The sequence below is a fragment of the Adiantum capillus-veneris genome, chromosome 8, assembly GCF_014529385.1.
Source record: "Adiantum capillus-veneris isolate H3 chromosome 8, ASM1452938v2, whole genome shotgun sequence".
NCBI classification, from domain to species: Eukaryota; Viridiplantae; Streptophyta; class Polypodiopsida; order Polypodiales; family Pteridaceae; genus Adiantum; species Adiantum capillus-veneris.
In genome coordinates this window covers 86,143,424-86,154,935 of record NC_140938.1, presented here as the reverse complement: position 1 = coordinate 86,154,935, position 11,512 = coordinate 86,143,424, and the positions used below count along the sequence as shown (strand labels likewise).

At 41.7% G+C, this 11,512-nt stretch overlaps 1 pseudogene; it reads left to right on the top strand.

Annotated features, from left to right (window-relative positions):
- The first annotated feature begins 264 nt into the window (after nucleotides 1–264).
- On the top strand, nucleotides 265–1,979 carry LOC147452489 (linamarin synthase 2-like; annotated as a pseudogene).
- The last annotated feature ends 9,533 nt before the right edge of the window (nucleotides 1,980–11,512 follow it).

The window sequence follows — 11,512 nt, the reverse complement described above, 5'->3', positions numbered from 1 at the left end:
CCACCACCTAGTGTGACTTGCAAAGCTGAAGGCAGCGAATTTTATTGGCTGCTCTCCCTTTCATGCGATGACCGCCGACCTAGTGTGACATGGGCCTTAGTCTTGAGAGAGGCCTACCCTGTGGGGGTGTTTGAAAATCCAGAAGGGGGTTTTGAAAATCGAGGATCTCTGCTGGGACTTGCTAAAAGTCATGGAGGGCATTGGAGCCCATGTGTAGACGGGCAAAGAAAGCAGCTGTGTGGAGAGGGAGTCGAGGAAACAGCGATGGCTCGTGAGAAGCAGGAGCAGCAGCAGCATCATCATGTGGTGGCGGTGCCCTTGCCGGCGCCGGGACATCTCAACCCGCTCATGCGCCTCTGCAAGCTGCTAGCCAAGCAACAATCCGACATCATCATCACCACTTCTGACGCCGCCGATGCCTCGCCTCTGGCACAGGAGCACCACAATCCTTACCCAGCTATAACCCCTACGGCTACTGCTGCCCCTCATTCACTTGTCCGCAGCATCCGCCTCCCGCTCCGTGGCATCGACCTCTCCAACGGCTTCAAGCTCTCCTTGTTGGAAGCCTACGATGCCTTGGCCTCCATTGCCCCCGATCTCGAGCAGCTCATCCTCTCTCTCAGCCGACATGGACCTCCTGTCACCTGCCTCCTCTCCAACTTCAACATCACGTTCCCTACCAAAGATGTTGCCGACAAGCTACGCTTCTTCTCTACCCGTGCTACGCTTCACGCCTTCTGTTCACCCATTACCTCACACTAGGGGAGCTCTATCCCTTGAAGAAGGTCTCTCTCTCTCTCTCTCTCTCTCTCTCTCTCTCTCTCTCTCTCTCTCTCTCTCTCTCTCTCTCTCTCTCTCTCTCTCTCTCTCTCTCTCTCTCTCTCTCTCTCTCTCTCTCTCTCTCTCTCTCTCTCTCTCTCTCTCTCTCTCTCTCACACACACACACACACACACACACGCACACACACACACACACGCAAAGTTCCTTCTAGTTTAGTGGCTACCATCGTATCCTCAAAAGGGCATCAGCGTTTGTAAAGTCAAGTTGGACTTTGCTGTCCTTGAGGTCTCAAGGACATTGAAGGTGAATATTTTCATTGTTTGTCTCTTAAGATTTTAAGGCCTAGGCCACCCTCAACATGTAGAATTTTGTGCCTTGCAGTGAAGGAGGCAACAACAGCAACAGGTGTAGAAATGCAAAAGCTTTTTCGGGAACTTGTTGGTCTGCCAACATTACGCAAGGAAGATATTCCTCATTTTAGGTATGTCACAGATGAAACAGTCTCTTTGTGGACCAACTCAACCAAGTCATGGCAAGTGTGCATCGAGCCCACGTTGTCGTCGTCAACAGCTATGAAGATCTTGAGGCTTCCGCCATTGCCACTCTATCTAAATGTTGCAATGCTCTGATTTATGATGTGGGGTTTTGGGTAGAATACCTCAATGAGGAGAGCGACACTAGCTTGTGGGAAGAAGACAAAGGTTGCTTGGCTTGGCTAGATCAACATCCCATCTCATCTGTTCTATACATCTCCTTTGGGAGCACAACTATCCTTTCAAAAACCCAATGTGAAGAGTTTTTGAATGGCCTCCTTGCCAGCCAACAACAATTTTTTTTTGGGTTCTTCGAGCTGGGCTGGTGGATGACATCGACTACTCCTCTAAGGCCAAAATTTAGTACAGGTTAGCCAACATGCAACTTTGGAGATTTAACTTCAATTTTCAAAAAAATAAAATTTGATTTTCCGTGTTACAAAAGCTACTAGCTATTGTTTTTTGCTTAATTTTACAATGTCCTTGGGATTAATTGCACCTCGGTTGTTATGCCAGTTACGCTGCAGCCTGCTACGCCTACTGCAAGAGCTCCTAAGTCTGTTCTGAGCTGCTCGATGCTGCGTCTTGGAGGCTTGGAGCTTGCTGCGCGTGCTGCAACCAAAGACACAAGAGGTTTCAAGCTCTACCCAAATCCCGACGAGTGATATATAATAGCATTGTGAGTAATTCAATTATATCATGCCTTTGAGCTTCTCCATTTTAATCAATCATCTTGGTCTGCCTGTATGCACCGAGTGATTCCTCTAGCATACGTTAGGTTGTCATTTGTGAGCAGCATGCTCCCATGATTGTGTGGAATCATGGTAGAGCAAGCAACACTTGCATTGATCAATAGTTCCCTTTGCCAATTGAGCTTCCGGTAGACAATTAGGAAAGCTATGTGTAAGGGCTGATAGGACAAAAGACACCCTAGATTTATAAAAGCCGGGTACTTTTCAATCTTATCACACTAACGACTCAAATGAATTTTAAACAAATTAACCTAGAATGATGCATTATGCCACTGAATTGAGTGTGATCTTCAAACTTCTCAATTTACAACCTTTTTTCTGTCCCAATGGATGCTTCACAACAGCTAGTTGAATAGGATTGTGCCCACGAACCCACCCACATCTACATTTTGTAGGGGTTGAACCATAACCCCTTGTCATTACCACAACCTAAACAATTGGTTTCCAAAGAGGAACAATAAGATGCAACTTAGAAAATTTTGCCATTGGGGAAAAGTTTGTCTCAGCTTAGCCTTGAGTACATTACATAGCGAGAGAGAGAAATGCAAAGAGGGGAAGGCGGACAAAGATCAACAGGGGTAGCCCTTCAGCCCTTCAAAGGCATTTAAAAGTTTCGAGTGTGTATAATGCGTTTTTATCATATGTTTTTATCATAATGCATGATGGCCCAAAGTAAGCCACATCCGCATCCTAGATATTTCAAGCATCGACAAGTGTGGGCATGCAATGTTGGCTCGATGCTCATATTAGAGGTTAACTCACCTAAGAAGGTTTCCAACATGAAAACCTTGAGCTAGGCCTTAATGGATTAACATTTGATACCCACACATACTAGATCACATGCTTTACCTAGCCACTTGGTCAGGCCTTCAGCTCGACCACCTTAGTCGGTCTTGTAATTTCATGACCACTTTATCGTGAGATTGATTTCTCAATAGGGCATGCAAGAGATAGTCACATTAGCTTCAACATCGAACTATATATATATTAATAATCCTTTAAATAATCTATAAGAGGAAAGATAATTGTAGCTAAACTATTTGTGATGCGCTCTAAATAAGATACAGTTTTAGCAATCTCCAAAAATGGTATAATGGTAGGTACTTGAAAGAATCCAGCACTTATTTTCTCTTGTGTGTTACATCACTGACGCACCTGTGCTTTTGATCTTCGTCTTGATGATGGCCCCAACGCAGGTGTCGCTTTGCAGTGCCCTGGGGGTTTTGAAGGATCAGACTAGCATCTCCTTAGCCAAGGTAGCAAGTGCAGGTTTTGGTTGACCTTGAAGTAGCTATTATGAAGGCTACGAGCCATGATGACACTCCGATGGAGGAAAAATACATGCAAGAGGTTCTCCACTTGATGTCCTATTCAAGGTCTTATGTGAGTTCATGCATCCAAGCTATTTCCAAGCGTGTGAGTAAGACTCATGGCTGGATTGTCGCCATCAAAGCTCTAATGCTTTCCCATCACCTGTTGAGAGCTGGAGATTCTGCTTTTGAACAAGAGCTTACACTCTCTGGAAATGGGGTCTGCGTGTCGTGAATGCTTCAGATTTTTGAGATGAGGCTCATTCAAATGGTTGGGATTTTTTTTTGCATTTATTCATGCTTATGGCCTCTACTTAGATGAACGTCTGGATTGCACTCGATCAGTTCGTTTGTATCTTGGTAAAAGACACGTCTAGCATACCTTGGGTCTATGTGTCACACATACACAATGTCTTTATTTTGTATATAATTACAAATATAGTCTCAATTTGTCACATGGTCATATGGCTTGACCGGGTGTGCCATCTTGAGCTATCGATTTTCACCTTCAGTTCTTCTAGTTTCCAAAGTGAAATATGGTATACCAATGCCACATTAGGTTAATGCAGGAGCTCTGATGCAAATATAGTCTCAATTTGTCACATGGTCATATGGCTTGACCGGGTGTGCCATCTTGAGCTATCGATTTTCACCTTCAACTCTTCTAGTTTTCAAAGTGAAATATGGTATACCAATGTGTCACATTAGGTTAATGCAGGAGCTTTGATGCAAATATAGTCTCAATTTGTCACATGGTCATATGGCTTGACCGGGTGTGCCATCTTGAGCTATCAATTTTCACCTTTAGTTCTTCTAGTTTTCAAAGTGAAATATGGTATACCAATGTGTCACATTAGGTTAATGCAGGAGCTTTGATGTGATAGTTTGACGTTGTTAGGTGCAGCGGAATGATTGTTTGCGCTTTGCTCAAGATGAGTGCTCCGAATTGTGCTCAAGGTTACTTTTAATTCTTATGGAAGGGAGAGCCTTCCATTCTTAATGGAAAGTTCTATGATCATGAACAAAGTGAGTGGACAATGTGCGTACAAGTGTATGAGTCCGATAGATAGAGAGAGAAGAGAGATACGACACCAGAGACGTTGTAAAACCCTCCTCCGAAGGCCCCACTCTCGTCGGCGAGAGTGGTCTACTTATTGATTGCACAAAGTGGTACAATGCGTATGCAATGGACTGATGCAACTTGGGACTATGTGATGACGACGACGGTGATGACGACGATGACTTTAGGGCTGAGATCTGTGATCTTCTAACTGCTGAATTTTGAGGCTATTTCGGTGGCTGAAAATGATTGTTTTGGTTGCGTTTTTGAGGGCTGAAAATGGGGATCTTTCGTCCGAGTTACGACCAGTTGATATTGTGCTAATTCTTTCTATCTTTTGTGGTGCGTATGCCCTATCAACTACCTCATTTGTGTGCTAATTTTTTTGACTTAATGCTTCTTTTAGTGCTATGCTTCATTATGGCTGAGTCTGCCCTTGATCTCCAGAGTTATGTCAGAAACTCAGTACGCTGAACTTTGTGTTTATGTATGCTCATGTGTGTGCATGTGTGGTGTGTGTTGTGTTTGGGAGCATTTGTTAGTACCTAGTTCTACACCCATTATTGGGCACTGACGACGTTAGTGGGGATGTCGTGGTATTTAGTCAATATGCATGATGGAGTTGATGGTTATATTGTCTTGTGGGTGCCTACCATAGGTCTATACCTTGCACTTTCCTTTAAGGGTGAATCTGGGTTTATTCTGGATTCATCTAGGTATATATATATATATATATATATATATATATATATATGTAGGTTGACTTGAATGCTTCTTCTTTTTAATAGTATATCTATATAGTCATTATGGCAGAGGGTAAGAAGAAGGCATTTCTTTAGTCTCTAAGGTCAACTCTCAGCAAGGTGATTAGTCAATTACCGGAGAAGTAGGTACAAAGTATTGTGCAAAATGAGACGCTCATAGACAAAATGCTTGAAAAAGAAATTGTAAGTGCGGTCTCCAAGGAAACCTTTGCTATAAGAAAAGACAAAGCTTGCCAGTTTGCTTATAGTTACATTGATAACATGGAGAAGTACGTCCATGATTTATATGAAGCTCTTCACGAAGGTGTTCAGTCGATAAAGATCAAAGGCTTGGGATTTGGCTTGGTGTGTAAAAAGAGAGAAGAGTAAGCATGCCAAAGATATAGATATACAATATGTGTTATCTGAAAAGCTGCGAAGGGAGCCAGTAAACCAATCAAGTGGCAAAGATGAGGGATGACTACGCTTTGAAAATATTGACTTAGAATTGTGCTCAATACCTAGATAAAAGTATTTGCATAAAAAGATGATGTGCTCTATGAAAGATGTTTGTCCGACATGGCATGTGGACCAGTGAAATGTTGATTAAGGGATGCGCACTTCATTTAGGAAACTTTGTTTAGACATTTCATTTTGATGTTTTGATTTATGTATTTTATGCACACGGCAACCATATGACATGGACATGCCATTTTGTTGATTGTGTAGTATGAGAAGCATGAGGTACTAACAGTTGAAATGTAGTTTGATTTTGAGGGTTCTTAAGTTAATTTGGTAGGCTAATTTTATGTTTCATTTTGTGTTTGCTTTGTACATGATCGCCTATCGATGTGGATGTGGCCTTTTGGTAATCATGTGATTAGACTTTGTGATTGGAGGTTTCCTATGTACTATGATATGCAGGTCATACTACCACTTTGAAGTTAGATTACTTTGACTCTATTGAAAATGTTCTTGATTTTAATGTGTAAGATAATCCTTAAATCCCACATGGGAGCCCAAGATGAAGTGGATATTTTTTTTGGAAAAAGAAATTATGTGATGAAAATCCCATGTGGGAGCCCAAGAAAAGGGTGTACTGGTTTTTTTTGAGAAATAGGTCTCTGTACAAAGGAGGCTCTGGCAAATTTTTTAAGATTTATATTTTATGTACAAACTCAAAATTAAATACAGATGGTGCTTTTTTAAAAGTTTCACTTTGCTTAAACATAGACGTGCATTCATATCACATATAATTGTTTTTGTTCAAAAAGATTAATCTTTTAATGGGTTGTTTTGTAATGTGTTTTGATTTGATGAGTGAAGTTTTTCATGGTTGTTTAAGAGTATGCATTATTTGTTATTTAAAGAACAATCCATTTCATATGTGTGCCTTAAATCCCATGTGGGAAGCCTATTAAGTAGGTGGCTACTATCATATGTTTTGAGATTGAGATTTGTATCAGTTTACAAGGTAAATGCTATTCGTTTTTTGACAAATTACATTGAAAATGATTGGTTTATTTTAGTTTAGTATTCATTATATTTGTTGCTTTTCATGGGTTGTTCTCTTAACATCTATTGCAAATGAAAACACACTACACTATACACTTGCTGTTCATTTGTAGTTCATCATGTATTTTTACAACAGCATGTGCTTCTAAATTGTTATGTTACTAGTATACATAAAATAGTGGGTCATTACATTCTGTACAAAATCCGTATGAGGGGGGATGGCTCATTGCGACAACGTCCGTATCTTGTCCGTATGTAGGGGGGTAGGTTAGCATGTAAGATATCGTACATAGGGGGGTTTCTCTAATTTTGATGCATGCAGGTGACATCCCCCCATTACTAATAGTGAATCCCCTGGGGTTGCATGATAGGATTAGTGTTGTGTGTGTCTTGCAATCGTACTGTGTGTGATTGGGTTTTATTGGAGGTGGAGAGAAGTGGATATGGAGATTGCCCTTCATTGTTGCTTGTGTGTGCATGTAGGTTTGATTGGAGTGTGGTTCTCGATAAATTTATGTGTGCGTGCTTTTGATTAGTGTGTTTCATGATAGGATTAGTGTTGTGTGTGTGTCTTGCAATCATAGTGTGTGTGATTGGGTTGATTGGAGGTGAAGAGAAGTGGATATAGAGATTGCCCTTCATTGTGGCTTACCTCCTCCATAGGCCAAGAAGCTCACCTCATAGAGTTAACCATTTGTGTTGCCACGATCAGCTCACTAATCATATGAGTGTTTCCATGCCCCAGCCGACTAGCTCATCCCTCTGGATTGATAATTTTGTTGGTCATTGGAGCTATTGCAATAATGGGACCCCCAACATCACTCATGTGCACTCATACACAAGCACAAATATACATAGTAACCCCGCAAGGTGGTGAAGAAAGGAAAGGATGGGACATGTAGCTCCAAAGAAAGAGTGATCATTATGCGCTTTCCTACCTTGGAGGCTAAGAAGGATTTTCTGAAGAAAAGACTAGCACTCGAAAAGACTAGGAATTTCTTGGGGGATGATCTCACAACACAGATAGCGCACATGCAAGAGAGGGTGCCGGAGGTCAAGGCAGTCTAAGAGAAAGAAAAAATTATTTTTTACAGAGGAGGGAGAGTAGTGATTCTGGAAAAAAGCACCGTATAAAAGTGTGAGACGCATGGGACAAGACTAAAGCTAGCAGCATGGAATTGTAATGGCTCACTGAAGCTAGATGTGGGTGCCTTTAAGGATAGCTTCAAAGGAAGAATTATTTTCTACTTGGAGAAACACCAAACTCCTGGTGGCACATTACCTAGAGTGTTGGGGCATTGTTGAGAGATTACTTGTAGACAAGAGGTGAAATCAACGTATAGAGGATGGCGGTCAAGAGGTGTGGTAGTCTTATTCACGGAGGAGTTGTATTCCCTCACTCGTATTTTCTATAGAGATGAGCGTGGCCAGGTATATGTGGGTCAAGGTGAGAGCACAGATTGAGAGGCCACTTTACATCACAATATGCTATTTTCCATCAAGCACATCTCACTATACATCCCCGAAGGGACAATCACCTTATATGATTTTGGATGAGGATATATGGGAGTTCTTTAGAGATGGGGATGTTATCCTTTTGGGGGACTCCAATTCTAGGATGGGCCACTCTCAAACAGCCTTCTATGATACCTCAAAGGAGATGTTGAGAGAATTGGATATCAGTGACATGGTTTTGGTGAGGTGCTTGCAAGATGAGGAGAACGTGGGCTCGATAGAAGAAGAGGGCTTATCTAGCTCACCTAAAGAAGGAGTTGTATAAGCTATTTTTGAGTCACGACTCAAGTGAGGTACGAAGATTCTTTCATGAGAATTCCCCTCCACTGTCTATCACATCCACTAAGACTTGGGGGAGTATGTAGCATCTCTTTACACAGTTCCAAGAAAGCCGCCTCTCCAGACCCTCCAATGCCATGTCCAGAGACATGCTTTTTCTTTACCGCCCGCTGAGATGGTGAATAAATCTATTGACATGATGAGGACTTAGAGATCATATGATCATGATGGATTGGTAGCCAAACATTTTATACATTCCTGAGATATGCTTGCAGAACTTCTTGCATTGATGTTCAATCGAGTCATGTATGAGGGTTTTCCTAATACTTGAAGTATATCAAATGTTGTGCCTAGTATATTCAAGGAAGGAGATCCAATGATGCTTGGGAACAATTGCACCATCATGATTTGGCACACTCTCACTAGGTTATATGCTTCTATTCTTGAACAACAATTGAGTAGATGGGTAGAGACAGCAGGCATACACGCAACAAGATAGACAAGTTTCAAGAGAGTTTTTTCCACTCTTGATCACATATAACACTCAGAGATATTTTTTAGGAGGGCATATCACATAGTAGGAGGGTTTATTGTACTTTTGTGGACTTTCGCAAAGCATTTGACACAATCCCTAGAGCTTGACTAATGTGTAAGTTATAGGAAATGGATGTACCCAGAGAGCTTATTTGGGGGATCATGGCCCTATACAAGACAGTTTTGGGTAAGGTCCTCACTCCCAAGGGGGTATCTACGATTTCTCACTCCACTATTGGGGTGAAACAAGGATGTCCACTCTCCCCTACTTTATTTGGTATTTATGTGGATGAGGTTTTTGAATACACTAAGAGGAGAGGCGATAGAGGAGCACAGTTAGCAATGACTTGGATCTCATTGCTACTATATTTAGATGCTATTGTGTTGATCTCAGATTCACTATAGGGAATGCAATGATGCTTGGATACATTGCACACATTTGTTAGTGATAGCGGTTTATCGGTGAACCTTGGCAAGACCAAGGTTGTTGTGTTCATAACCACACCATTGTGGGTCAGAACCACACCACTTTGGGTCAAGCAATATGCACCTACCTTTGCATATGGTCAAGAGATGGTGGAGTATACAGATGCATACACTTACCTTAGTGTGGTCTTTAGTGGCCTAGTGTTTTCTTTGAGGAGATACTAGGCTGATGAGAGCGTATGTGGCTTTAGGGAAGATGGAGAGGATGAGTTTGTAGGTTCAATTTTAGGAACCTAAAACAAAACTATGGCTTTTCAAATCTTTGGTCACCTAATCTATGCTTTTAAGGGGTGTAGATTCGAGGGCATCAGTGGACCGTCATAGTTGCGTTGGCAATATTGATGAATGGAAGTGCATGGAGAGGCCTCTGATCTCTATGATTTCTCGAATGATTAGGGTCAATCCCTTTGTACCACATGAGATTATATGTGCAAAGCTCCCTGCTCCACCACTAGTCATTGAGGTACTCACCACATTTATTCTTTCATGCACAATATCTGAGATCTCTCCAAAGACAGATATGTTCATCTAGCTTTGGAGTCTTCCCGACAGCTTGCCTCACAGGGAGACACCACTTCTTGGTATGCACAGATGACATCTTGGTTCAAGATGCATGGTTTTTGGCATAGATAGACTACCCCCTTTCCATTATTTTTTGGATGCACACTCCTTGTATCTCACATGGACCAAGATCACTCAGCTCATCATAGAACTTGATCCAGCTAGACACTAGGAGGACATGGATATAGCTGATGCATGTGCTTGGCACAAATATGTATTTCTATAGAGAGCATCTCCTTGAGCTTATAGAGGATGGTTTTGTGATCAAGCCCGCCTACATGGACACTCATCTATCCCATGGATTATGATGTTCTATTTGACAAATGCGCATATCTTCACACCCGTTAAAGATTGAGATTGGTAGATTTAGAGGAGTACCAGCAGAGGCCATGATTTTTCAGCTATGCCATATAGAGCCAGAGATAGAGTTACATCACATCTATCACTACCCAGTCTACTGTAAGATATGAGCTCCTTTACACTACCTATTTAGAGAGGGTTTTGGATCATTGGTCAAAGTTATGAGATATCAAGATCAGAGATGCTTTGGGCTATTTTTATTAGAGCACAGACATAGGTAGAGCCTCTTGAGGAGACCAGATAGTAGAAGACACTCACAAAGGGAGATCATTGATTTTTTTTGGGCAGCTCAGAAAACTTTAGATTCCACCTGTACACTGACTGACAGGGCCACTGAACTTGGGAGATCCAGACACTCACGATTGCAAGGGTCATCAAGACATCAGTGGAATCTGCATCAGAGGGTCTGGACTATTCTAACCAGACATGGGAGACATCAAGTTAGAGTACTCACTGAGGAGGACATTGATAAGCTCCATTTTTAAAGACCGATGCTAGATATCATAAGATAGGATCTCAATTCTAGCATCTCAGCCTTTCACCTCATTTCATTTCATCCCATTCCTTTTTGTTCCATTTCACATTACTTAGTTCAGTTTTAGTTTTCAATTTTCAATTTGTCAGTCTTTTACATAGACATCATATTAAATTCACCATTTGTAAACTCTTTTGTCTCATAGGTCAATTTGGCCTTTTGAAGATGTTAATATATCATTTCATCTCTCTCTCTCTCTCTCTCTCTCTCTCTCTCTCTCTCTCTCTCTCTCCCCCCCCCCCCCCCCCCCCCGAGAGAGAGAGAGAGAGAGATCTAGCGATCATGACGACAATGTTTGATGGAGGTGTGCTAACCAAGGGAAAAAATCTATGAGAGAGATAAAGAGAGATCTAACGATGGTGACGACAATGTTTGATCGAGGTGTGTTTGCAAAGGGAAAAAATATAAGAGAGAGAGGGATTCATTGATGGTGGCAATGATGTTTGATTGGGGTATGTTTGCCAAGGAAAAAATCTATGAGATCGAGGTGTGTTGGCCAAGGAAAAAAATCAGAGAGAGAGAGAGAGAGAGAGAGAGAGAGAGAGAGA